The sequence below is a fragment of the Corythoichthys intestinalis genome, chromosome 19 (assembly GCF_030265065.1).
Source record: "Corythoichthys intestinalis isolate RoL2023-P3 chromosome 19, ASM3026506v1, whole genome shotgun sequence".
In the NCBI taxonomy this organism is placed as follows: domain Eukaryota; kingdom Metazoa; phylum Chordata; class Actinopteri; order Syngnathiformes; family Syngnathidae; genus Corythoichthys; species Corythoichthys intestinalis.
The window spans coordinates 2,152,243-2,176,927 of record NC_080413.1 but is presented as its reverse complement, the minus strand read 5'-3'; the positions used below and the strand labels follow the sequence as shown (position 1 = coordinate 2,176,927).

The 24,685-nt window shown below is 40.9% G+C and overlaps 1 protein-coding gene across 2 annotated transcripts in view; it reads right to left on the bottom strand.

Annotated features, from left to right (window-relative positions):
- The window catches only part of lratd1 (LRAT domain containing 1), a 49,667-nt gene that overhangs the window by 11,070 nt on the left and 13,912 nt on the right, over positions 1 to 24,685 (bottom strand). Inside the window, exon 1 of one of the 2 annotated variants that reach the window (XM_057822900.1) lies at positions 17,308 to 17,504. The exons of the other annotated variant lie outside the window; for it this stretch is intronic. The gene's annotated coding sequence lies outside the window, so the exon portion shown is untranslated. Of the gene's footprint in view, positions 1 to 17,307; positions 17,505 to 24,685 lie in introns of those variants that run through there. 2 annotated transcript variants of the gene reach the window in all.

Here is a 24,685-nt window from a genome sequence, read left to right as displayed (position 1 = left end):
TTCTTAAAGGGGAATGAACATAGCCGAACAACACAGGGTCAAAGCAGGATAAAAAGACTATATTTAGAACCAGGGAGGACAGCGGGTGAAAGCCCGTCTGGGACCCGCCAAGAGTTTACTTTATGTCGGGTGAAAGTCTGGCGAAGCTAACTTAAGCCTGACTCCATCCCGTTTACTTGTAGCGTTAGCTGCTAGTGTTAGCCTACCGGGCTTCTGTTTGATTGGCTTCCTGAAAACCACATGACTCCATACGTAAGCACACTGTCTGCTTTCTTAAAGGGGAATGAACATAGCCAAACAACACGGCGTCAAAGCGGGATAAAAAGACTATATTTTCTTGTTTTATTAAATTACCGAATTTACCGACATGGTCAAAATTACGTCGGTCATTGTGAAGAATTTCTGTGACGGTAAATTTTCGGTTTACCGCCCTGCTTTAACATGGATCTGAAAAAGCGAATCATTGACTTGAACAAGTCAGGAAAGTCACTTGGAGCCATTTCAAAGCAGCTGCAGGTCCCAAGAGCAACAGTGCAAACAATTGTTTGTAAGTATAAAGTGCATGGCACTGTTTTGTCACTGCCACGATCAGGAAGAAAACGCAAGCTATCACCTGCTGCTGAGAGAAAATTGGTCAGGAGGGTGAAGATTCAACCGAGAATCACCAAAAAGCAGATCTGCCAAGAATTAGAAGCTGCTGGAACACAGGTGTCAGTGTCCACAGTCAAGCGTGTTTTGCATCTCCATGGACTGAGAGGCTGCCGTGCAAGAAGGAAGCCCTTGTTCCAAAAGCGGCACCTTAAGGCTCGACTGAAGTTTGCTGCTGATCACATGGACAAAGATAAGACCTTCTGGAGGAAAGTTCTGTGCTTAGACGAAACAAAAATCGAGCTTGTTGGCCACAATGCCCAGCAATATGTTTGGAGGAGAAAAGGTGAGGCCTTTAACCCCAAGTACACCATGCCTACCGTCAAGCACGGTGGTGGTAGTATTATGCTGTGGGGCTGTTTTGCTGCCAGTGGAACTGGTGCTTTACAGAGAGTAAATGGGATAATGAAGAAGGAGGATTACCTTCAAATTCTTCAAGATAACCTAACGTCATCAGCCCGAAGATTGGGTCTTGGGCGCAGTTGGGTGTTCCAACAGGACAATGACCCCAAACACACATCAAAAGTGGTAATGGAATGGTTAAATCAGACTAGAATTAAGGTTTTCGAATGGCCTGACTTAAACCCCATTGAGAACTTGTGGACAATGCTGAAGAAACAAGTCCATGTCAGAAAGCCATCAAATTTAACTGAACTGCACCAATTCTGTCAAGAGGAGTGGTCAAAGATTCAACCAAAAGCTTGTGGATGGCTACCAAAAGCGCCTAATTGAAGTGAAAATGGCCAAGGGACATGTTACCAAATATTAGCGCTACTGTATGTATATTTTTGACCCAGCAGATTTGATCACTTTTTTTCTGTTCACCCATAATAAAGTCATAAAAGAACCAAACTTCATGAATGTTTTTGTGACAAAGAAGTATCTGTTCCAATCATTCTATCAGAGAAAAATCTGAGTTGTAGAAATAACTGGAAACTCAAGAGAGCCATGACATTGTTATTCACAAGTGTATGTAAACTTTTGACCACAACTGTACGTTTTGGGCAGGATTTCCATCCATTAAATTTATGTAGCCCCAATTGTTAGCTTCAATTGCTGTGTCCAGTCGCTGTAGCTCTCCTGCTCTCTGTGAACTCTCTATTCAAGCCGGAACGCGCGCGGCTCTTAAGTGTCTCTGTCACGTGACTGTCGTAGCCGGTGTAGACGCTTGAACCTACACCGGTAACGCGCTCGGCCAAATGGACACACAAGTACGGAAGGTAAATTATGCCAAACAAAGGGTCACCACAATGTCATTATCATCATTTTAAAAATTTAAGTGACGGGTAAAAATAGATTATGACCGGATTTTTATGACCCTGTCAGTCAAAATGACAGACAACGAAAAAGTCTAGCACAACCTCTGCTTGACGACTCTAATCAAATGATGTACAGTAGACGTGCTGGTGTCCACATTTTCGCGGACAGCAAGGTAGCTGATGGCTACAAATCTGAGCAGTTCTTGATTGAGACACGAGCAATACATTGCTCATTTGCACACGACCGCAAGGTTCTACCTACTCCTCATTTCCTACTGCAACTTGTAACGCGTGGTAAGTAGGATGGTAGTAAGTAGGACAACAAAAAAGATAATATTCCTATCTCTCAAAAAAAAATGTTCACAAAAAGAAAAGCACTTCAATCTGTACTAATGAGGCCCTATTCTTACACAGTTAAACAAAAATGCAAAGAGAACTGGCATTCCCAATCAAAATGGCTATCCAAATACACATAAAACTTACTCAGACTTTGGTCAAACTCTATTCAAACTAGGGCTGTCAAACGATTAAAATTTTTGATAGTTAATCACAGCTTAAAAATTAATCACAATTCAAACCATCTATAAAATATGCCATATTTTTCTGTAAATTATTGTTGGAATGGAAAGATAAGACACAAGACTGATATATACATTCAACATACTGTACATAAGTACTGTATTTGTTTATCATAACAATAAATCAACAAGATGGCATTAACATTATCAACATTCTGTTAAAGCGATCCATGGACGGAAAGACTTGTAGTTCTTAAAAGATAAATGTTAGTACAAGTTATAGAAATTTTATATTAAAACCCCTCTTAATGTTTTCGTTTGAATAAAATTTGTAAAATTTTCAAACAAAAAATCAACTAGTAGCTCGCCATTGTTGATGTCAATAATTACACAATGCTCATGAATGGTTCTTAACCCCATAAAATCAGTCGCACCCAAGCGCTAGCAGAGGGCGAAAAAACACAAGTAACAAATGGACATGACACTGTCATTTTAATCTGTTTGAGCGGGGCATGTGCGTTAATTGCGTCAAATATTTTAACGTGATTAATTTAAAAAATTAATTACTGCCCATTAACCCGATAATTTTGACAGCCCTAATTCAAACATTTTGTTTATCTCTCGTTTAGCTCAACAAATACACTGGATGGCAATATTTAGTCACAACATACAAACTATCAGAGGTCTCGTACGTTGTGAAGCCAGCACTCAAATGACCGTGAAGTACAATGGATAAACCAGTAAACGGGGAACTACGGCGTCAGTCGAGGAACAAAACACACTCATTGGCTTGATTTCTAAGTAATTTAAAACTCGCCATTGACAACTTGTGTAGTTCAATCACTACCTTACGTAGTTAAACACACTGTGGAAGAACGGCAGGGAGCCCACGTGACGTTACCGCTCGGCAACGTCAACAATGGCAAGCTACTATTTTTTTTGATTGAAAATTTTACAAATTTTATTAAAACGAAAACATTAAGATGGGTTTTAATTAGGGCTGTCAAAATTATTGCGTTAACGGGCGGTAATAAATTTTTAAAATTAATCACGTTAAAATATTTGACGCAATTAACGCACATGCCCAGCTCAAACAGATTAAAATGACAGCACAGTATCATGTCCACTTGTTGTATTTTGCTGCCCTCTGCTGGCGCTTGGGTGCGACTGATTTGATGGGTTTCAGGCTTTCACCACCAAGAGAACTGTGTAATTATTGACATCAACAATGGCGAGCTACGAGTTTATTTTTTGATAGAAAATTTTACATATGTTATTAAAACCAAAACATTAAGAGGGGTTTTAATATAAAATTTCTATAACTTGTACTAACATTTCTCTTTTAAGAACGACAAGTCTTTCTATCCATGGATCACTTTAACAGAATGTTAATGTATATGTTATGTATATCTGTCTTGTGTCTTATCTTTCCATTCCAACAATAATTTACCGAAAAATATGGCATATTTTAGAGATGGTTTGAATTGCAATTAATTACCATTAATTCATTTTTAAGCTGTGATTAACTCGATTAAAAAGTTTAATCTTTGACAGCACTAGATTAAACGTGTCTCTACTTACAGATTTTTCAAATTAAGAATTTACTGCTAGAACCAAATTCATAAGTCGAGGTACCATTGTATGTATTGCTACATTTTCATTTGTCTTGCATGCATTACTCACACACTGTTGAAAGGGGGAGCCAATTTGTTGTCAATAGGGATCTTGAGACCGGTTAGTGGTACCACTTTGGGATATGAAATCCCATCGATGTAGCAAGTCAATGCAAATTGGGCGCCATCCGCTGGCCAAAATGTGCATTGTAGGAACAGGTCTATTTACAGCGATAATGTCGATGGAAAGTTTTCGTATAGCGCTAATTATAATGTTTCTCCTCCTTAAAGAGCATAGGACAGGAGAAAAAAAAGTCTTAAATAGCATTATTATGTGAATTAGAATCATATTTTGAGACGATTAGACTATATACAACAATTTAGCAAAGCGCAGATGACTAGAAATTAATCTTTTAATCTGCCGGTTAGCCACGCCTACCGTTGTAGGGCTCTAGCGTCCCCAACAAGTGGATGACGTCAGGGGGAGAATGGACTCGTCGGTTTTACTATTCAGCCCATTGAGGGGGAATTATGCAGAACGAGGAAAACGCGACGAAGAGTGCCGCAAAATGTCACTGTTTCAGTTTCTCTACTCCAATATTTTTACAGGATATTCTTTTTATCCAAGTATTTTTCCCCAGTAGCTAAATAAATGGCTTAAGAAAGACCAGTCAGCTCGTTGAGGGGAAATTATTCAGAACGAGGAAAACACTACAAAGAGAGCCGCAAAATGTCATTGTTTCAGTCTCTCTATTCCAATATTTTTACAGGATATTCTTTTTATCCAAGTAACTGCTAAATAAATGGCATGGTCATGACAAATAACAGTCTTGTGCTAAATGGAATATGAAATAATAAAAATGCACCTATTCAGGACGACATGGCAAAATTACTCCATAATGGTCAAAACTGTCAACTTCACCTTTACTGTCGCACCTCCCGAACGATATTTTATGACACCTAAATCGGGCTAATGTCATTTTCCTTCCCCAGCTTGGGAGAATGTAAATAAGCCAAGAGACGTGACAGCTAGCCGACATACTAACCCGAACCGAGTGATGTTTCAAAGTCTTTGAAGCGGAAAATCACACATAACTAGCCCGGATGTTTTGACATGACGACTGGGTTGTCGATTGTCTTCACCGGAAAGCAATGTACAGATCGTTCTCTGGAGGAGGGCGGCTGCAGTTGTTGTCCAGCTAACGTGCAGCTAATGTGCATGAGGAGAGCTTTTTACATGCCTATCAATGATCAAACGTAAGTAAATAGTCCTTAATTTAAAGAAAGTTTGTAGTGTTTACTTTGTAATCGCTGTATTCGCGGCTACTTTTAACTCAAAGTTGCAATTTCTGATCGGTCGGAAAATTTGACAGAACACCGGGCACATGAGCGCGATAAGCCGAATATATTGCTCTCCCGGCGTGTGGATGTGCGACAAGCCACCGGTGTTGTGCCGAAAAATAGCCGCCCCGCATGCATGTCAGCCACAAAATGCAAGCCACCTACATATTAAAATGATCCCAGTATTTGACATAATACAGAACACAATGTTTACTAACTTCCTGGTAAGTCCAATGGTCCCACAGTAGCGGGGCTTGTTTTGGCCACGGTGAATGGGACCCTTTTGAAACTCCAAAAAGGCGCACACGCCTCTCCCACATACAGCAAGATTTTTCTGCAGCCGTCTGGCTGGCGTGATGCGAAAATAAACGTATTAGTCCGCAAAATCAAGTGAATCCTTAGTCCTCATACACAACAGTACTGCTGTTTAGTGAAGAGGACTCCTTCTCTCGTACACGTCACAGCGCCGTCCTCCTCAATGCAAGACCAAAGCCGGAAGTCACTCATTTTCATGGCGCGGGATTCAAAAAACTAAATAAATACAGCGATGGCTTCCACACACATCCAAGCGATCCATATCATTCAGGAGCATAAAATACCGCGTGTATTATGAAATAAACATGCTTTTTGGTGTAACAGGCACTTTAAAACACTGTCGGCAGATCCTGAAAATCATCTTGACTCTTAACTCAGTTGCAAAAATTTGTCATCAGGACAACCCTAGTCTGGAGGCGTCCCAGAAGGAAGCCTGGCGGGTGGAGCGGTCAGGAAATTGGAAAAACGTCTCAACGTGGCAACATTTTCTTTCGGCCAACGCGTGGAATTGATTTGGCAAAGTGTCCCCCCGCGAAACAGCAAGTATCTCATTCGGCGCAAATGGAGAATTCAGCTGGGCTGACCGCCTCTTATTAACGTACGTGTTCATAAATCGGATTTTTCTTTATTTTTTATTTTTTTGCAAATCCTATTTTTCAGAAGCACTGTTTTGAGCGTGTGCGGTCGCAGGCTCCCATCTGCGTGTCGGTGGGCTCTTATCAGCACTCCTCAGACTCTGACTCATTCAGGAGGGCACGTCAGAAAGCCGCCGACGTGCCCTTGAATGCCAACTTCCTCTCCGTCTCGCTACTTGTAGCCGACGTGCCGAGTGTGGCCGTTCCCGCAGAGTTGTTTACAGGCAGTTGCCATATGTCGTTCAAAAAAATTTCCTGTTATTCGGCTGCCGTCGACGTCCAGGCTTTTGCATTCGTGGTGCGAGCCATTTGCTGTCATGTTGTGGCAATTGGGGTTCGTGCTTTTGCCAATTTGCAATCGCGCTTCAGGAATTCGGGATCATGTTGTGGTAGTTTGTATTCATGCTTTTCTTCTTTTGCAAAGCATTTGCAATTGGGGTTTGTGCTTTTTTTCTATTTGCAAAGCGTTTGGACTTTGCATTTCGCCTGACACTTCTCGGCCTCCGTAATGAAAGTAAAGATTGGTGGCACCCCTAGTGTTCACGTTGGTCATTTCAAGCCGTGTGAATGTCACAAGGACGCCACGATTACAAATCTGGGCCAACGAGCCGGCAGCACGGCTTTCCAAATGAAGACGAAAGCTGTAATTGTCTCTACTTGAGCGATAACCCCGTGCATATTGGCACCCCCGCCGCCCTCCTTCCATTTGCTCAGCAGCACGTATCGGACCGGGCGGCCGCGCCGTGGCCAAACCCGGCCGGGGCCGAGCCTATTGGTATGCGAGCCGACGCCGGCGGGGAGTGAAGGATAAAAGCGCTAATCAGTGCCAGTGAAGCAACTCGGCTCCCAAAGCGCAAATGTGCCGACATCAGCAGCGCCGCCAGACCGTGTGTGTTATTGCCCGGCCCGAATGGAGAGAGGTCGCGTCGAGGTCGACGTCCAAATGTCGAGGACAAATTGTCCCGACGCCTTGGCGTGAATGACGTGGAACGCGACCTCGGACACGGGCTGGGCCATATGCGTCGCTCGCTTGCTGGCAACTTGAGGAAAATTGATGGAAATGTCCGGAAAAAAAATGAATTGATGACAGCTGCTTGGTGCAATCATCATTCTGCTGTGAATTTCAATGAGTTTATCACCAGTAGGCGTCTCGCACCGTCATTGGCAGCCACTGATTAAATAGCCGACACTTTAACTACTTTTAGAGATCTAGTTTCCAGTCCCCTTACCCAAGATGGCCGCCAGCTACACACACCGATGCTAAAAAAAAAAAAAAAGATTATAGACGTCCAATTGTGTGGTGTCCAATTATCCACCTGATGTGAATTTCGATTACCATATTTTTCGGATTACAAGTCGAGCCTGAGTATAAGTCGCACCAGCCATAAAATGCCCAGCGAAGAGAAAAAAAACATTAACAAGTCGAACAGGAGTATAAGTCGCATTTTTTGGGGAAATTTACTTGATAAAATCCAACACATAGAACAGACATGTCATCTTGAAAGGCAACTTAATATAAAAATTAGGGCTGTCAAAATTATAGCGTTAACGCGTGGTAATTAATTTTTTTTATTAATCACGTTAAAATATTTGACGCAATTAACGCACATGTCCCGCTCAGAAAGTATTTTGCCTTTTGGTAAGTTTTACAGCAAGGCTTTTTGCGCTGTCCAACAGCGAACTCTTGTGGTCGCTTTGCGACATGGTTTATTATTTTCTTCTTTTCTTTCTTCATTATGGCTGCACGACGTCTCGGGCTGATAATGTTGTGCTTATATGATCCTTGGACAAGATTTGTCCGTAAGTATGGTTGTTGTAAAGAATGTACATATTATGTTAGTAAGCGAAATGTTATATTTTTTGTATGAGACGCTTTTTGTTTATGTTTAGTGAACCTGTATAGCGTGCTAAGCTAACGTTGTTGCTAATGCAATGCTTGTGTACTTTTATTTTGTAGTTTTACGACGGTCTAAAGAGGACAGTGGTTTGAGGCCATTTTATTAATAAATCAGATGAAAAAGGAAGAAGTCTAATTATTAAGGCGTCGTTCACTAGCTGTCTAGCTTTGGAAAAAGTAGACGCTTCGGAGTGAGGACAGCATAGACAGATTTCAATGACAGTAGAGTGAAATGCCCACTACAGTCCTTATGTACCGTATGTTGAATGTATATATCCATCTTGTGTCTTATCTTTCCATTCCAACAATTTATTTTACAGAATATATATATAATTTACAGAAAAATATGGCATATTTTATAGATGGTTTGAATTGCGATTAATTGCGATTAATTACGATTAATTAATTTTTAAGCTGTAATTAACTCGATTAAAAATTTTAATCGTTTGACAGCCCTAATAAAATTACAATAGAGAACAACATGCTTTAAACCTTCATTAGCCGTCGACGGGGTGTTGTGCTCGTCAACGGATTTACGTCATCGATGACGTCGACTATGTCGACTAGTCAGGACAGCTCTAGTGCTTTTACAGCAATGACATGACACAAACGGTTAGCATGCGTTCGCTAGCATTAGCTCTAAGTGTTGGACCTGGAAGAATATACTGAGACTGTGTTATCATCAGTGTTGTTAATAACGGCGTTACAATATAACGGCGTTACTAACGGCGTTATTTTTTTCAGTAATGAGTAATCTAATTAATTACTTTTCTCATCTTGGCAACGCCGTTACCGTTACTGAGGCGGGAAAGGCGTGCGTTACTATGCGTTACTAAGTTGGTTGAATAAAAAAAAGTCTGAGAGAAACGGACTCACGGGGACGAGAGCAGAGCAGGAGTGGGGAAGACGCCGTTGCAACCGCGATGCTAGATGGCTCCAATAATACCTGACTGCAGCCATAGCCGACAAACTACGCCCACATGACACGGTAGATATCATATTATAGATTTAGATGCATATGACAGACACTGCTGCATTGCCAACATGTTTTAAGGACTACATGCGTTTGTAAACAGCCGCCATCTTAAAGCAGTAGACCTCTCAGGAAGGCCCTGATGTAGAGATCCTTCCTAGCGAACCTAAGTCATTTTTTTTTTCATCTAAAATGCTCCTAAATCGGCAAAATCTTAACTTAAATCTATCTTTAAATGATGAAACAATTTTAAAACTTACACATGTTTAAAGTAGACAGAAGGGAACTAATGCAATAACGGGAGAAATTTTAACAACTTTAACTATTGATTCACAACTTTAAATGACTTCCACACATAGCAAAGGTTACTAGCTAGTTATCGCAATACCCTTGTGTCTAGTTAAGTGGAGGGTAAAGAATTGGGCTTGGGCCAATTGTCCCCCAAGCCCTTTAAGCTTCACATTGTGTGACCTGTTTTTTTTTTTTTTTTTGGGAGAAAAAAAAAAAAATCACTAGTTACTTTGCCAAGTAACTAATTACTCTTACATTCAGGTAACTGAGTTACTAAAGCAATTACTTTTTGGGAGAAGTAATTTGTAACTGTAATTAATTACTTTTTTAAAGTAAAATTAACAACACTGCATGGCACTAAATGCGTTAGTAGACAGCCGCCATCTTAAAGCAGTAGACTTTTTAGGATGGCTCTGTTGTAGAGAACCTTCCTAGCGAATCTAAGTAACTTTTTATCTAAAATACTTCTAAATCGGCAAAATCTTGACTTGAATCTATCTTTAAATGATGAAACAGTTTTAAAACTTTCATATGTCGAAAGTAGAGAGAAGGGAACAAATGCAATAATGGGAGCAATTTTAACAACTTTTAACAGTTGATTCAGGGTAAAGGGTAAATTAGGGTAAAGAATTGGGCTCGGGCCAATTGTACCAAAAACCTTCACAAAAAACTTCACATAGTGTGGCCAATGTTTTTTTTTTTTTTTTGTGTGTTTTTTTTTTGAGGGAAAAAAAAAAAAGTAATTATCACCAATTACTTTGCCAAGTAACTAATTACTCTTACATTCAAGTAATTGAGTTACTAACGCAATTACTTTTTGGGAGAAGTAATTTGGAACTATAATTAATTACTTTTTTTCAGTAAGATTAACAACACTGGTTATCATACATCCAGTTCTGCGTTAACAATGCAGGCCTCATCTCCGGAGGAGACGAAACCGCCTACAGAGATGAGGTACAGCGACTGTCAGCGTGGTGCTCGGAGAACAACTTGTTTCTGAATTCCACCAAGACCAAGGAATTAATAGTGGACTACAGAAAGGTGCCTGCCTTGGAACCGGCACCTCTCTGGGTAAACGGAGTGCGTGTGGAGCGTGTAAAGACCTTTAAATTCCTCGGCGTACACCTATCTGATGACCTCTGCTGGTCAGCTAACTCCTCGGCCAAAGTGAGGAAAGCTCGCCAGAGACTCCACTTTCTGAGGGGCCTCAGAAGGAACAACACGGGCAAGGAACTAATGACTGCCTTCTACCGAGCAGCTATTGAGTCCATCCTCACCTACTGCATCCCAACGTGGTATGGAACCTGCTCGGTAGCGGACAAAAAAATCACTGCAGAGGGTGGTGAAAGCAGCGGAGAAAATTATTGGCTCCTCTCTGCCACCTCTGGAGGACATTGCTGCTGCGCGACACCTTAAAAGAGCTAGGAACATTATTAAAGACTCTTCCCATACTGCCCATCACCTGTTTGAACTGTTGCCCTCTGGCAGGAGATATAGGGCGATGAGGTCACGTACAACTAGACTCAGAGATAGTTTTTTCCCTAGGGCCATCCGCGTCCTTAATACTGAACAGCACTAATTCCTCATGATGCTGCTATGTAGCGACTTTTGCACAATAATTTATTCTTGTCTTTTATTCAGTGATGTTTTAGTTGTGTGTTATTTTATAGTCTTGTGGTTTATAGTCCCACGGAGTAGCTTTCCAATTTCGTTGTTTGCTCTGCTTGCAATGACAATAAAGGAATAAAGGAATAAAGGAACGGATCGCGGGTGGAAAACACACAACAGAAAAGAGGATACACACAGGTGTTGCCTCTGTAGAGATATTTTACAAGCATAAACAATGAACGTAGGTTCGCAGCCGTGTTTTTCTCTCGCTAACTCGCCCACTCAGCCAGAGCTACGTAGCTGTCGGTCTTCTTCTGGTGTGTGAGCGCTCTTCTTCACGTAACCAAGTGCAAGTGCGCCCTCACGTGGGCGTGAAAGCGCCACAAACTAAAAGCATGCATTTCAATATAAAAAAGTCCATTATACAATTGAACACACATTGCCAAAGGCAGAACGCGAACGTGGCCATAGCTATTAAGTTATTCAGATAACTATAGCATAAAGAACATGCTAACAAGTTTACCAAACCTTCAGTGTCACTCCAAAACGCCAAAATAACATGTGAAATGATATCATAATGTGTTAATAATTTCAAACACAAGTCGCTCCTGAGTATAAGTCGCACCCCCAGCCAAACTATGGAGAGAAAAAAAAAAAAAAACTGCGACTTATTAGTGTGAAAAATACGGTAGTTTATCACTTTATCATTAACATGTGTGCATACTTTGTGTACAGTATATTTTAGGGATGTCGTATTGTTGGACCCGAATCACCTGATATGGAGGATCTACCGATACCGAGTCCCAATCCAATACCTTGACCATGTAGTAAAGGGAACCTCGGACTTAAAGACTTGTAGGCCCTAATCACCCACAATTGTTCTTTTTTACTAATATTAGTTATTAGAAACACTCATATTATTGATATAAAAATCTATAGCATATAGTACATGGTTTGACCTACCGAGGGTGCCATGTTTTAGGTGCACAATGTACGCTGAGGGGTGATGACGTGGTGTGGCTGTGCGAGCCAGCAAGCGAAGTTAGTATGACGACTGGCATGATTTTTGTCACATTCTGCTGCTGGTCAGATTGTTTTGTTACAGAAATGTGGGATGGGTTCCCAATGACTACAGCTCATCAGCAGTGTCTATAAACCGATCCTAGGCAACTTGCCGAGATATTGACATGGTGCCATTGTGACAGTTTCCATATGCCTTCATTGCTCGTTGCATCATTGCCCTGTTTTTTTTTTGTTTGCCTGCCTCATCGCGGTTTTCCCCGGGTCTTTTTTTTTTTTCTATTGATCCCGACCTACTGTCATGGGTCCTTTTTGTGTCTTTTTGGCTATCGCGTGTTTTTTTGTGTGTTCAATAATCCCTTTTACACAATCCCTATCCCTGTTATTGTCTGTTTGCTATCTGAAGTGACTGTTTTCTAATTCCGTGGTCAAGTCAGGCGCACTTTCTTTTCAGTTGCGTTTCAGGCCCAGGACAACATACCTGGTTGCCCCCCCCCGTCAACGGGCTTGCTTTCTTTTTCCGCCTGTGTTGCAATGTTGTGTAACATAAAACGTGCTGTATGTATAACATATTAATATTGTCTATTTTTTTTCTTTTGCCATTTTTTTTTTTTTTACATTTATCTTGCTTTCCCACTGTGAATTTCTGCCACTTTCGCAACCATCCCCACTAAAAGCATCATGCATAACAGAGGCTGAAGGAGGAGACAATGTTAAGGATTAACGAAGCATTTTAATTGTTGAGTGTAGAAACCCGGCAACCTGGCGTCCCCCTATGGAAACACTTACTCTTCATTGTGCACCAGAGGACCCTAAAGAGACAGAATGAGGGTCTCTAAACACAGGCAGGCAGGCATCCAACTGGAACACATGCTAGATAACAAACTCCGTGAAGGTGGCCCCCCGTCAGACGCAAATTTATAGAAAAATTGTCATTTGTCTGTGTTTGTGCTCGTTTGTGCTGCTTTCGTTTTTGAGCTATTAACAAATCTTTTATACAACAATTTGAGGTCAACCTGCCCCTCATTTTGATTAAAAATTGTTTCAATCGTTTGTGCTACGTTTGTGCTGCTATCGTTTTATAGATATTGAGATATTAATTTCGAGTGATGACGTCAATCGCAGCATACCCGTCGCGGCTGACCAAGCGTACCAACTCTCTCAATAACAGAGGGGCGTCTCAACAACTACAGTCCTGGCCAAAAGTATTGGCACTCCTGCAATTGTGTCGGATAATGCTCAATTTCTCCCAAAAAAATGATTGCAATTACAAATGCTTTGGTAGTAATATCTTCATTTATTTTGCTTGCAATGAAAATACACAAAGAGAATGGAAAAAAATTTAAATTATTATCATTTTACACAAAACTCCAAAAATGGGCCGGACAAAAGTATTGGCACCCTCATCCCAATACTTGGTAGCACAACCTTTAGACCAAATAACTACGAACAACCGTTTCTGGTATCCATCAATGAGTTTCCTACAATGCTCTGCCGGAATTTTAGGCCATTCTTCTTTGGCCAACTGCTCCAGGTCTCTGAGATTTGAAGGGTGCCATTTTCAGATCTCTCCACAGGTGTTCTATGAGATTCAGGTGTGGCCACTTTAGAAGTCTCCAGTGCTTTCTTCTCTCAAACCATTTTCTAGTGCTTTTCGAAGTGTGTTTTGGGTCATTGTCCTGCTGGAAGACCCGTGACCTCTGAGGCAGACCCAGCTTTCTCAGACTGGGCCCTACATTATGCTGCAAAATTTCTTGGTAATCTTAATACTTCATAATGCCACGCACACGGTCAAGCAGTCCAGTGCCAGAGGCAGCAAAGCAACCCCAAAACATCAGGGAACCTCCGCCATTTTTGACGGATTTTTGTGGGGACCATGTTCTTTTCTTTGAAGGCCTTGTTTTTTTCCCCTGTAAACTCCTATGTTGATAATTTTTCCCAAAAAGCTCTACTTTTGTCTCATCTGACCAGAGAACATTCTTCCAAAACATTTTTGGCTTTCTCAGTTAAGTTTTGGCAAACTCCAGCCTGGCTTTTTTATGTCTCTGGGTCAGAAGTGGGGTCTTCCTGGGTATCCTACCATAGAGTCCCTTTTCATTCAGATGCCAACAGATAGTACAGGTTGACACTGTTGTACTCTCGCCTTGAAAGGTGGAAAAGCGCTATATAAGTATAACACCATTTACCATCTGCACAATCTTTTGTTGAAATCTCTCAGTAATTTTTCTTTTCCGTCCACATCTAGGGAGGTTAGCCACAGTGCCATGGGCTTTACACTTATTGATGATACTGCGCACAGTAGACACAGGAACATTCATGTCTTTGGAGATGGACTTGTAGTCTTGAGATTGCCCATGCTTCCTCACAATTTTGCTTCTCAAGTCCTTAGACAGTTCATTGGTCCTCTTTCTCTTCTCAATGCTCAATGTGGTACACACAAGGAAACAGAACATAGGTTGAGTCAACTTTAATCCATTTTAACTAGCTGCAACTGTGATTTAGTTATTGCCACCATCTGTTATGTTCCACAGGTAAGTAACAGGTGCTGTTAATGACACAAATTAGAGAAGTGTCACATGATTTTTCAAATGGTGTGTTGGAGGTAGTCTTTCAGGTCCGCCGCATGTTCGTTTTCAATTCAGGTGAGACGGCTAGGCTGGACTGTTAAATGAAGACTGGAGGCAAGAGATCAATACTATTTTTGGAGTTTTGTGTAAAATGATAATGATTTAATTTTTTTCCATTCTTTTTTTTTTTTTCATTGCAAGCAAAATAAATGTAGATATTACTTCCAAAGCACTTGTAATTGCAATCATTTTCTGGGAGAAATTGAGTATTATCTGACAGAATTGCAGGAGTGTCAATACTTTTGGCCAGCACTGTATCGCAAACTAGTCTTAAAAACCCATTTTTAAGTCAGTGTACGTAGCTGGCAGCCATCTTGGGTAGGGCGACTGGGGAAACTAAATCTGGAAGTACATGTTGCACCACATCGGCATGTTCTTTCAAACTAGTCCCTAATACCGATTACATCATTTTGTTGCCGTATCGGCAGTGATACTAGCAACGCTAATTTCAACCATTTTTTTTCCCAATGTGCTCTATCATAAACGCTGCAGCTGCATAGCGCTAAGTGGCAACAGCTGGCATAGCGAGAGAATAAATCAGCAGCACTTAATGTAATACATTTCCTTTGTTTGGAGGGGAAAAATGCATTAGTTGTTGGATGACTTCCTACTATCGGGTCAAAACAGATGTCGCCTCATTGACGTTAAACGCGAGGCACGCCGACTAAATAAATTGCGTTTATGAACATGAGCCGGACAGCTGAGGCCTCATAAATTCGCTATCTCCGCAAGGCTGAAAGGGGGCTTTTATTAGACTGTCCCTAAGGGAGCGCGGACAAGAAATTGCCACTCCGACACAAAGGAGAGCCGGTCATTCCTGCCCTGTTAATTCATCACGGTGTGCTTTGTGCGCGTGATATGAACACAACTGCGACAAAGCGCCCATTTCCAGCCTCTATATCACGCGTGTTGTCACACGGGGCGACTAATGAGGAGCGGGCCGCCGTCAAGGGAGGCAAAGGTCCGCGGCGGCTTGTTTGATGGCAGATTAGGAAGGCTAGTCACGCGGGGGACGGGGCCACACGGAAAGAGCAGTGTGACAGCTCACGGGGAATAAAACACTGTTAACTCATTCGCCGCCATTGACGAATAAAGATGATTTGGACTGGGAGGGGCATTGGTTCCATTGACGGGGCTAAACGTCAAATCCGTTTGGACTGAGATGATCTGACTGCTGTCTAAAAAAAAAAAATTGTGAAATACCTACATTGTGAAAACCTAAATGGATTGGACATCTATCATGGTCAATGGCAGCCCAACCATCACCCCCCCACTCATTCAAAACAATTTAAAAACGTCAACTAGTAAACTAACTGGATTTCATAAACTCCTAATTCAAATGGATAGGACGCAGTGGTCGAACAAATGTGAACAGGGCCCGGACAACACGAACATAGGGATTGTGTAAATGTGTGAATTGAACACACGAAAAAACACGCAATCGTGAAAAGAGAGAAAGAAAATGACAATGACTAATCAGACTATTTATGTTGCCTTCCACCCTGCAAATCTTTCGCACACCTCATACTGGCTGTAACCCCAGACCATGATTTTACCACCATCAAAGTTCACTGTTTTCTGAGTGAATCTCTGATCCATGCGGGCTCCAGTAGGTCTCCTGCAATATTTGTGGCGACTGTGGTGTAAATCAATGGAAGATTCATCTGAAAAATTCACCTTTTGCCGCTTTTCCAGCGTCCATCCTTTTAACAGGTTGTGGGCCTTGGCAAATGCTACGCGTTTTTTTAATTGTCTGCACCCTGAGAGATAGATAGTCTGAAATATCAACAAATCTTATTAGCCTCTTACATTCTGAATCATAAAAAGGGACAAATTCTGCAGCAGGATGGTGCTCAATCGCATACTTCAATCTCTACCTCAAAGTTCTCAAGGCAAAGAAGATCAAGATTCTCCAGGACTGGCCAGCCCAGTCACCAGTAGGGATGGGAATCGAAATCCGATTCCAATTCGGAACCGGTTCCGAGTGTTTCAAGGCCTCGACATCACAATGAAAAAGCCTTAACGATCCCTTTAACGAGTCCTGAAGACGCATATTGCGTCGTGACTGTCTTGTTGTCCAAATGCATCAAACTAGCATGGCGCCAAGAACCACTCGCTCCAAAGTTTGACTACACTTCACCAGGAAAGAGTGTGAAAATGAAAGGTTACGACGGGTAAGCACGAGCATTGCAGCCATAAACATAACAATGACAGCACGTAGGTTCAAACGCTTGAAAGTGTGTCTTCACAGTACAAAGTCCCGGCTATACAGTTAGCTAAACTCCCAAATGACGATGCAGAAGACGTTGGTATAATTTGCTGACTTTATTCAACCATCACTTGAAGAGTGAAACTAAGAATAGAAATGAAACAAATCAATTTCGTCCCCAATAACAAACAGGTTTGCATCAAAGTAAATCAGCGATGATTAGCTGCTAATAACAGTATGATTAGCATTCGTTCGCTAGCATTAGCACATCGTTCAAACCACTACACAACTGGACTTAAGTGTCCGATCGCGAGTGGAAACACAACAACAACAACACAAAAGATGATACATACAGGCGTTGCCTCTGTAGATATTAACATTAACAAAGAACGTAGGCTCGTAGAAGTGTTTCCCTCTCTCACTCACTTGGATGCGCCATTTCTTCTTTGGGTGTATGCGCGCTCCAGTGGTCCTCAAACTGCGGCCCGCGGCCCAAATATGGCCCGCCTCCACATTTGGTCCGGCCATTTTGAATTTTTTTTTTTTTTTTTTTTTTCTCAATCGTGTTATTTATTTTCTGGCCTTTTCCTTGAAGAATTCAGAGAGGGTTATTTGGTTATTATCTATTTGATTAATAGTGTTTTTATTATTAATTATTATTATTATTATTATTATTATTATAAAGAATCCAGAAAGGGTTATTTGATTGTGGCTTTCTGAAAAACAATAATTTTTTACATTTATGCACTTCTGCAATCGTCACACTTTTTCTGTAACAAACTGACCCCGGCCCCTCATCAGAGAAGGGAAAAGTTATGTGGCCCTCACAGGAAAAAGTTTGGGGACCCCTGCTTTAACACATATTGCCAAAGGCAGAACAAAAACCTATCTGCCTATATATATATATATATACCAATATTTTTTATTTCTATTAGATAAATGTTTCAGTAAAATGTTACACATTCTTGTGTATTTGCCACTTATTGCCACAGTTAACATTGAGGCTTTGGGCCTCTTTTGATCTCGTTGTGAGTTTGTAAGGTTGTGACTTCTGATTAAACAAACTCGATGCCAATCAAAACGTTTGTTCTTTTTCCCCAAATTAGAATCGATAAGAGAATCGATAAAGAATCGAATCGTTAAGCAATATCGATAATGGAATCGGAATCGTAAAAATCCTATCAATTCCCATCCCTAGTCACCAGACATGAACAGGATGAAAGGGGAAGCATGGAAGACGAAACCCAAAAATGTTGATGAACTCTGGGAGGCATGCAAGACTGCTTCTTTGATGTTCCCGATGACTTCATCAAATGTATGAATCCTTGCCGAACCACATGGATGCAGTCCTTCAAGCCCATGGAAGTCATACAAAATATTAAATTTGGATCTCACAGCACCACTACTTAATTCGTTTATGTTATGTAACATATTTTTGTGTTTGAAGTACATTTTTCTTGTTCAATTTTCACACCTTCTGTTGGCGACTAAACTTTTGTCTTGCCAAAATTTGACCTTCTTCATTAAATGATAAATCTTTTTTCAGTGAAAAAAATCTATTTTTGTACATTCAACATAATTTGGGAGGGTCTTAGCTTTCATATGTGCCATTTCTGAAACCAATTGAATCATTAAAAGTCAGGTTATTAGCAATTGTTTCTACAAAATGGATAAGCGACAAGACTTTTGTCAGGGACTGTACAAACTGTCAAATGACAGCAAGTCAATATCTTGGCAAGCCGCTTAGGATCGGTTTAAAGACACTGCTGATGAGCTGGAATTGGATGCAGGTACGATGTTGGGAACTTATCCCACATCTCTGGAACAAAACAATTTGACCAAGAGCAGAATGTGACAAAATCATGCCAGTCGTCATACTAGCTTCGCATACTAGCTAGCACAGCTGTTCTCCCAGTCCAGTCCAACCGCGTCATCCCCCCCAGCATACTATGCGCCCGTAAAACATCGCGCCCTCCGTCAAAAGTAAAATATGACAGATTTTTAAATCGATGGCAAAAATATGTTTCTAATAACATATTTTAGTAAAAGAGAACAATTGTGGCTTATTAGAGCCTACAAGTCTTTAAGTCCGAGGTTCCCTATAGAAAGTTGGATTGGGAAATAACCAGGCCCGGAGTGACTAATCGGGAGCTTCTGGACGATTCCAGAAGGGCCGGCCGGCCAGATGGGCCGGTCCGGGTTTTATTAAAAAAAAAAAAAAAAAAAAAAATTACACTGTTATCATTTTTTGTTTGGTATTTATTTGTGACAGTGTCACTGAGTATAACTTACATTCTGTTACCGCTGTCCCTGTGGGCCGTCTTAAAAAAAAAAAAAAAAACTATTTTTTTTTTCCAGACTCATCCTCACGTGAGCAGACGAAAAATACAGCATGCAGCTCCGCCCCCTAATTGTAGTCTGTATTGAGCCAAATTAGCTGCTAATTCGGTGCTCGGATGGATAAAAAGAGCAAGGGTGGCGCTGAAAAATAAGAATTAAAAAGAGAAAAGCACTCGTGAAAGAATCGGCAAAATGCGCAAAAATAGCTGTTTTTTTTCATGCAACGACCTTGCTGCCTCAAACTACAGAGGATTACAACGAAAGTGGTAAGGCCAGATGGCGAATAAAATGCAACTTGCACCGTGTGATACGACAATATGTAATTGTGGAAACTTTGGCTTCTTGTAGCACCTCACAAGGGATATGTAGCAGCAAGCATTAGCCATAATGAACACACCACAGGTGCAGAGCTGGAAGGTAGGATTGCCATGTCGTTCAGCGAGTTAACATTAGAATTAATGTAATCATTTACGTGGCGTTTTTAAAGTGGAAATGGAAAATGGATAATAGTATCATTAGAAGTTGTTACAATGTGCAATACGTATTCTTTATTTTTCACATTGTTATGTTGCTATGTTTGTTTTATCTGTAAGCACTCATTTTGTTAATATTTGATGTTGCAGAAAAGGTCTTATTGATTCATTTATTTTAGGGCTGTCAAAATTATTGGGTTAACGGGCGGTAATTAATTTTTTTAATGAATCACGTTAAAATATTTGACGCAATTAACGCACATGCCCTGCTCAGACAGATTTAAATGACAGTACAATGACATGCCCACTTGTTAATTGTGTTTTATGGAGTTTTGCCGCCCTCTGCTGGCGCTTGGGTGTGACTGATTTTATAGGATTCAGCACCCATGAGCATTGTGTAAGTAATTATTGACATCAACAATGGCGGGCTACTAGTTTATTTTTTGATTGAAAATTTTACAAATTTTATTAAAACGAAAACATTAAGAGGGGTTTTAATATAAAATTTCTATAACTTGTACTAACATTTATCTTTTAAGAACTACAAGTCTTTCTATCCATGGATGGCTTTAACAGAATGTTCATAATGTTAATGCCATCTTGTTGATTTATTGTTATAATAAACAAATACAGTCCTTATGTACCTTATGTTGAATGTTTATATCCATCTTGTGTCTTATCTTTCCATTCCAACAATAATTTACAGAAAAATATGGCATATTTTATAGATGGTTTGAATTGCGATTAATTACGATTAATTTTTAAGCTGTAATTAACTTGATCAAAATTTTTAATCGTTTGACTGGCCTAATTTATTTTTCAAATGTATCATTTAATATAGTTTTTTTTTTTAAATCCATTTTTAAATTTGTTCAAAATATGTTGTGTTGCACTTGTTAAAATAGAGCCACCTTGTTAAACAACCATTACCTGCACTGAATTGGAATACACAGAATTACAGTACACGGCTTTAGAGAACACTGAACTTAACACGTGTATGCATAATGACATAATTTTAAATGAGTGGGCCGGTCTGAGGCATGAAATTCCAGGGCCGAAAATGAGTCCCACTCCGGCCCTGGAAATAACCCTCTGCCTAAGGAGACTTAAAGAGCATTTGAAACAAATTTTTACCAAACAATTTAAGTCAGGTGTGTGCCGAATCACTGATGAGTGGTTCAAATCTGCCCTGCCCACTGTAAAACACACACCTGGTAAGAAATGTCTTGATGAGAAGCATTGTCTGATGTGCATCAAGGCTCAGTCAAAAGAGCTGTCTGAAGACCTGCGATCAAGATTTGTTGATTTGTATAAAGCTGGGAAAGGATACAAAATCATCTCTAAAAGTCTGGATGTTCGTCAGTCAACAGTCAGAGAAGTTGTCTACAAATGGAGAGAGTTTGGCACTGTTGCTTCTCTTCTAAAGAGTGGCCGTCCACCAACGATGACATCATGAGTTCAGCGCAGAATATTCAGAGAGGCAAAAAAGGACCTTAAAGTGTCTGCTAAAGACTTACAGAAATCACTGGCACAGTCCAATATCTCTGTGCACACATCAACTTTATGTAAAACTATGGCCAAGAGTGATGTTCTTAGAAGGACTCCACGGAGGAAGCCACTGCTGTCTTAAAAAAAACAACAACAAAAAACATTTTTTGCTAGTTTAATGTTCGCAAAAAGGCACTTGGACACTCCACAGAAGTTTTGGCAAAATATTTTGTGGACTGATGTAACCAAAGTTGAGTTTTTGGGGAGTAACAGAGGCTGTCATGTGTGGAGGAAAAATGAAACAGCTCACCAACATCAACACCTCATCCCCACCGTGAAGCGTGGTGGCGGTAGCATCATGATTTGGGGCTGTTTTGCTTACTCAGGGCCTGGACAACTTGCAACCGTTAATGGAAGAATGAATTCAAAAGTTTTGCAGGAAAACCTGAGGCCGTCTGTCAGACAGTTGAAGCTAAAAAGAGGATGGATCCTGCAACAAGACAATGATCCAAAACACAGAAGTAAATCAACTTCAGAATGGTTTCAGAAGAACAATATACACATTCTGGAGTGGCCAAGTCAAAGTCTGGACTTGAACCCCATTGAGATGCTGTGGCATGACATAAAGACAGAAATTCATGCCAGCCATCCCAAGAATCTGATTGAACTACAGCAGTTTTGTAGAGAAAAATGGGCCAAGATTAGTCCAGATTGATGTGCCAGACTGATCTGCAGCTACAGGAAGCGTCTGGTTGAAGTTATTGGTGCCAAATGGGGGGGGAGGTCACAAAATTATTAAATGTGATAGTTCACTTACCTATTTTTCCTCCTTCTGTCATTGTTTGCATACTATCCTCATTAGAATATGAAAACCTATACATATTTGGGTGGTTTTAGGTAAACTGTTTTTTCATCTGTGTGATTTTGAGAGGTCAGATTACATTTGGTGATTTTATGTAGAAATGTGAGAAATTCCTAAAGGTTCAGAAACTTTTTCATACCACTGTAAGAATAAAAAAGAAAATTTACTGTTTGTTTGCTGTTTTTCCTTTTCTTTATGTAATAAAAAAGAGAAAAGATAGATATCCACTTCATTTTAACAAGTGTGGCCTTCCTGCGAATGTTCATGTTTCAGAGTCATTGACGGCAATAGTCGTCCAATCCTTGTTGACTGGGAGGTGTTATAGGAGAAAGAAAACCCGCGACAACAGAAATGCTCTTTTGTGGCGTAACGTGTTTAACATCTTGTTTGAATGGAGTCTCCATTTATCAGCTTACTCATTCTTCCCTCATTGATGACAGCGACGGCAATTAAACCCAACAAAGCTTTTTTTTTCCTTCTCTTCAAGATTGGAGACATTTCACTTCGGCGTAATCAGCACAGCAGCTGTTTTTTGTTGCTTTTTTTGTGTGTTGTTGTTTTTTTCCCCCTCCTGATTGGAAAAATCAAAGCGGAGAGTCTCGCCGGCTTTGTCCGGCGATGTTTTCATTCCGCTTGCCAAGTACTGACTGCGTTGAAAAAAATAAATAAATGGCCGTCACGTGGTCCTTTGTGTATCTCGGAGAGGAAACTTTGGAAATAACCAGTGTCAGTTAAGATTGCAGGCCAGACAGAACGTCGATAAGGTGACGGCGAACATTCGATGGAATAAAATGGCTCTCTCAAGCCGTGGCGCTGAGCGTTAGTCAATAGCCCTGTTTTTTTTTTTTTTTTTTTTATAAAGTACACAAGCTGTGATTTATAGCGGTCACATAAGGCCAATATTTACTGGCTTTGTGACACCGGCACAGCTCAATTAACAGGCGCAGCGAGACGGGAAATAAGGAAATGAACACTTTGGCGAGTGGGTTTTCTCTTCCAACAGGGTTGACTAGGTGACTTAGGCGAAAGTGTAGCTATGAGCAACCCCCAAAAATGATGATATATAAAGTGTATCACAAAAGTCAGTACACCCCTGGCATTTATGCACACAAGTCAGTACACCCCTGGCATTTATGCAGATATTTAAGTACATCTTTTCATGGGACAACACTGACAACATGAGACTTTGACACAATGAAAAGTAGTCTGTGTGCAGCTTATATACCGTAATTTCCCGAATATAACACGCACTTTTTTCCCCAAAATCAACTTGTAAAATCATGGTGCGCACTATAAACGGGTACATGGATGGAGACAGACATATATATATATATATATATATATATATATACATATACAGTGGGGAGAACAAGTATTTGATACACTGCTGATTTTGCTGGTTTTCCCACTTGCAAAGCATGTAGAGGTCTGTAATTTGTTTCATAAGTTCTCTTCAACTGTGAGGGACGGAATCTAATACAAAAACCAGAAAATAACGTTGTATGATTTTTAAATAATAAATTTGCATTTAATTGCATAAAATAAGTATTTGATACATCACAAAAATCCAACTTAATATTTGGTACAGAAACCTTTGTTTGCTACTACAGATACCAAACGTTTCCTGTAGTCCTTGACAAGGTTTGCACACACTGCAGCAGGGATTTTGGCCCACTCCTCCATACAGATCTTCTCCAGAGCCTTCAGGTTTCGGGGCTGCTGCCGGGCAACACGGACTTTCAACTCCCACCATAAATTTTCTATCGGGTTCAGATCTGGTGACTGGCTAGGCCACTCCAGGACCTTAAGATGCTTCTTACGGAGCCACTCTTTAGTTGCCTTGGCTGTGTGCTTTGAGTCGTTGTCATGCTGGAAGACCCAGCCACGACCCATCTTCAGGGCTCTCACTGAAGGAAGGAGGTTGTCAGCCAAGATCTGGCGATACATAGCCCCATCCATCCTCCCCTCAATATGGTGCAGTCGTCCTGTACCCTTGGCGGAGAAGCAGCCCCTAAAAATGATGTTTCCTCCTCCATGTTTCACGGTTGGGATGGTGTTCTTGGGGTTGTACTCATCCTTCTTTTTCCTCCAAACACGATGAGCCGAGTTTAGACCAAAAAGTTCCATTTTGGTCTCATCCGACCACATGACCTTCTCCCATTGCTCCTCTGGATCATCCAGACGGTCAGTGGCAAACTTCAGACGTGTCTGGACATGCACTGGCTTCAGCAGCGGGACCTTGTAGGATTTTAATCCATGACGGCGTAATGTGTGTCCGATGGTTTTCTCCGAGACTGTGGTTCCAGCTCTCATCAGGTCATTGACCAGGTCCTGCCGTGTAGTTCTGGGCTGACCCCTCACCTTCCTCATGATCAGTGATGCCCCATGAGGTGAGATCTTGCATGGAGCCCCAGAACGAGGCAGATTGACCGTCCACTTGAACTTCTTCCATTTTCTAATAATCGCTCCAACAGTTGCTACCTTCTCACCAAGCTGCTTGCTTATTTTCCTGTGGCCCATCCCAGTCTTGTGCAGGTCTATTATTTTATCCCTGATGTCCTTACACCG